The sequence below is a fragment of the Haliotis rubra genome, unplaced genomic scaffold (assembly GCF_003918875.1).
Source record: "Haliotis rubra isolate DU_JTF1 unplaced genomic scaffold, ASM391887v1 Scf381, whole genome shotgun sequence".
NCBI classification, from domain to species: Eukaryota; Metazoa; Mollusca; class Gastropoda; order Lepetellida; family Haliotidae; genus Haliotis; species Haliotis rubra.
This window is the reverse complement of record NW_025767059.1, coordinates 162,706-167,194: the sequence shown is the minus strand read 5'-3', so window position 1 is coordinate 167,194 and position 4,489 is coordinate 162,706. Positions and strand designations below refer to the sequence as shown.

Below are 4,489 nucleotides of genomic sequence, written 5' to 3'. Positions count from 1 at the left end.
GGGCAACGGAAAATCCCGGACAGGTGGATAATATCGCTGACACATGACTCCCGTACTTCGTTTTCTATTGATAATTTAGAAACCGATAACTAGAATTGAGAAAGTAGGAAAACATGTTAGGATAACATATCCTTGGTTGTTGGAGTTATTTACGTTGAGGCAAATCAATTACGGAACTAGAAAGGAAACTGGGTGTGTATGCAAACGATCATATAATGTCTTTGTGAGTATGCACTAATATTCATGAACTGTATGTATGGTAAATATGTTTAGTATTTATGAGTTATGTAAATTTATTTCAAAATATATTTGAATAAATATTCTATGATTATCAAAAAAATAATAAAGAGAATAAAGTCAAATCTATACTCTCCCAAAAAAGAAACGCATAAAGGAATTTCAGCTGTATTTTTACTTGATCTCTGATTTTTACAAAAAGATGTGTGTCGCGGTGGGGTAGCCCAGTGGTTAAAGCGTCCGCTCGTCCCGGGTTCGATTCCCCACATGGGTACAATGTGTGAAGTCCATTTCTGGTGTTCCCGACTCGATATTGCTGGAATATTGCTAAAAGCGGCGTATAACCGTATTCACTCACTCATTACAATATGAGGGGCGGTGGGGTAGCCTAGTGGTTAAAGCGTCGGCTCGTCACGCCGAAGACCCGGGTTCGAATCCCCACATGGGTACAATGTGTGAAGCCCATTTCTGGTGTCCCCCGCCGTGATGTTGTTTGAATATTGCTATTCCACGACATCCTTCCAGAATGATGTTTTACACCAGAATGATGTATTCCAGCTGCAATACACTACGTTTATAACGAACATGCTTATTGCGAACTGACTGTTTTGGGTGGTCAGGCTCGCTAACTTGGTTGACAAATGTCATCGTATCCCAATTGGGTAATTGCTGTTGATCACTGGATTGTTTGGTCCAGACTCGATTATTTACAGACAGCCGAGTATTGTTGAGTGCGGCGTTAAACAACAAACAAACAAAATCGAGAATGATGCTATGACTGCCTTGTGGGATACACCATCCAAGGACGCGACATTATAGGAAGGCAAACTCCACTACAAGGTGTACATCCCTACGTATGTATTGTGTTAAAATCCGCCTATTGCTCACTAAATATTACATAAATGTGGGATTGTTGGAATTTAGCGTATATACCAGTTTCAGTGTAAAAAACAATGTGCAGTGTAACGAATCAGTCGTGTTGTGCCGTATCCAAGGTAACAGAAATGACCTGTTATTAAAGTATATGAAGTATCCTGAACAACATAACAGGCCTGTTGTTAAAGTATATGAAGTATCCTGAACAACATAACAGGCCTGTTATTAAAGTATATGCAGTATCCTGAACAACATAACAGGCCTGTTATTAAAGTATATGAAGTATCCTGAACAACATAACAGGCCTGTTATTAAAGTATATGAAGTATCTTGAACAGCATAACAGGCCTGTTATTATGAAAACCTATTGCTACCACTTGTGTAGCATAAAACATTTTTTTCAGCTTCAAGTTACTTTCCAAAACATGAAATTTCAAGTATTTACTCGTTGTTCGTGTATTTTCTCGTTACTTCAAGTTTTTGAACAAACAAATATAGCTTACTGACGGATATAACGAGCTATATTTGTGCTTTTCGAGTTATATTTCAAATTTCTTATATGTCGAACATAAAGAATTTCCTGGATTTCATCTTCTTTTTATTCTTTGATACAACGTTTCGGGGACTGTTCCGGCCCCATCATCAGGTAAAACTAATATGTTTTATATATTTCAAAATATGTTATATAATATGATATGTTATGTGTTCATCAACTAGCATCTTCTAAAATGCCAACCAAGGATCTAATTCGTTTATGTCCTTAGCTTACAATATGCCACTTAAAATATATAAAAATACGTCAAACTGTTGACTTGGAAGAGAAGCAACAACAATCCATGATATTGTATCATGACATCACATCCCAGTTGCGCAAATCTATGCTCATGATGACATTCACTGGATTGTCTGGTTCAGACTGGACACTGGAACAATACTGAGTGCGGTCTCGGTTGATGGTGCTCGGGATTGGGTGGTCAGGATCGCTGACTTGGTTGACACATGTCATCGGTTCCCTACCCGTAAAGGTCCGGGTTAGAATGCATCTTCAGCAACCCATGCTTGTCGTAAGAGGCGACTAACGGGATCGGGTGATCAGGTTCGCTGACTTGGTTGACACATGTCATCGGTTCCCAATTGCGCAGATCGATGCTCCTGCTTTTGATCACTGGATTGTCTGGTCCAGACTCGATTATTTACAGACTGCCACCATATAGCTGGAATATTGCTGAGTGCGGCGTAAAACTAAACTCACTCACTCACTCGTGTTACATTCCTACGGAAGCGCTGAAGGGACATGAGTAGGAGAATTTTATTTTTATATATCGTGCACACGAGATACTAAAATGTGCGCGCGATGTAATATAGTGTGCGCACGATGTAAGAAAGTGTGCGCACGATGTAATATAGTGTGCACACGATGTCAGAAAGTGCGCGCACGATGTAAGAAAGTGCGCACGATATTACAAAGTGTGCGCACGATGTAATGTAGTGTGCGCACGATATGATATAGTGTACGATATGTTATATCGTGCGCACTATAACATTCTCCTACTCATGTTTCTTCAGCGCTTCCGTACATGCCTGCGTGACAACGGTACAAGAATCTGTATCGAAACGTCGCATTCTCTTGTTTCCCGCGATTTCTTGAAATTTCATAAAATTCGATACTCTTGGCAAAATAAATAGCATGTATTATTAAGAAAGGTTTTAATGTTTAATACACACGTTTTAAAGTACTGTCGGAAATATAAAAAAACTGTTTTTAGGCTGTTACTCTGTATCCAGAAAAGCATGTTTACTCGTAAAATAGGGCAAAACTTAGAAAAAGTACGAATAGCTGCTCAAAACAATAGATCGGACTATAGATGGCAATTTGGTCGCTCAGCTGGCATGAAATGCACGTCCTGCCTACATGCACAAAGGGTCATCTCAAAGATATTTTATGCTTTTTCATGTGTGTTGAATATGTCTCATCTTTTGATCATAAAGTTTATGCTGTGATACGTAAAAGGTATGATACCCATGGAAAAGCTTAAATCAGCCATTGTATTAAATGTCTCGAAATATATAGGTGGCATGACCACCCGAAGATCGACAGGACTGGATACTATATGTATTTATAAATTGTTATGACATGCCGTTTGCTTCCCAGTTTCATTCCCCTAAAGGATTATATCGTGTCTTTGTTACGTCAGCTATCGTTTATAATGATGCTAAGTTTAATTTCAAAGTGGACATTTAAAAATTATCCTTTGTAATATAATATCATCACCACACAGCACAATAACATAAGCCCTTCCCCACTTAGGTCCTTTTGTCTTTATAGCCAGCTTGGGCAATCAGCGTAGCTTTACACTTTTACACCTTACAAGGTTTGTGGTCACTCCACATTCAATCTTCAGTGTGTCAACATGTCTTGATCATTTTCTGGACATACCTTTGGATCGTATCTTTGGATCATATTCTAAGGTAATTTGGATATTTTATCTATTTATTGTTCATGTATATCATTTGTAGATATAACTTGTAGTTGTATCAGTGTGTGTTAGTCTTAAATTAGTACTGTGAAGTTGGTGATAAATACTCTACATTCATTATAATGTTATAGTTAAGTAACATGATTATTAAAAGGCAAGGTTAACCACGTGAGCATGTGATGAATGGATGAACACAAGTATAGCTTTGTAATCATAAATGGGTGAATGAAAATAAGCACGAATGAATGAATGAATGAATGAGGTCTTATTTTGCATTGTTTTATATCTTGCTCAGCTACAGCCAAGTTTGTGTTTGATTACTGTATCAGTGCTGAGAATGCTTTTGTATATGTTCATCATTAGCATGTCTGTATATATTATTGTTATTTTCTCTACAGGCAAACATTTAATACAGATACAGCAGCGTCCCCAGGTGTGAAATAAACCTAGGCCCACACACCTGGTAGGTTTATATGTTGTATATATGTCATGTATATCAAATGAAATACATTTTGTACACAGTAATTGTTTACTGAAGCAACTATTTTGTAATGTTATAACATATGTACGAATTATATGTGTATATTTGTGTTTGGATATGTGTATATTGCTGCATTTATTATATTGCACACCTGATTGTTTCAGGGTTGTCGTTTTCACCTATACCATATCTCCAATAAATCATCGGCCCTTGAAGAACAACAAAAGTAGCGTCTGTTGTCTGTGCGTGACTGACGCAGTCCTGCTACATTGGAGCCCCCAGGGAGGAATGGCCTAACTGGAGATTTGAGGGCGAGCTTGCTGTCATCAACATTCGAGATCCTATCCACAACCGCTCACGGAACCATGACGTGATCAACGGTAACAACGTGACGCGAGGTGCGTTTTGTCCTGTGATA

At 38.2% G+C, this 4,489-nt stretch overlaps 1 long non-coding RNA gene across 1 annotated transcript; it reads left to right on the top strand.

The window, feature by feature from the left end:
* The first annotated feature begins 3,553 nt into the window (after positions 1-3,553).
* On the top strand, positions 3,554-4,280 carry LOC124286384. The gene is made up of 3 exons (XR_006901025.1): positions 3,554-3,582; positions 3,989-4,053; positions 4,236-4,280. It is a non-coding gene; the product is annotated as an uncharacterized LOC124286384 (long non-coding RNA).
* Positions 4,281-4,489: the final 209 nt, after the last annotated feature.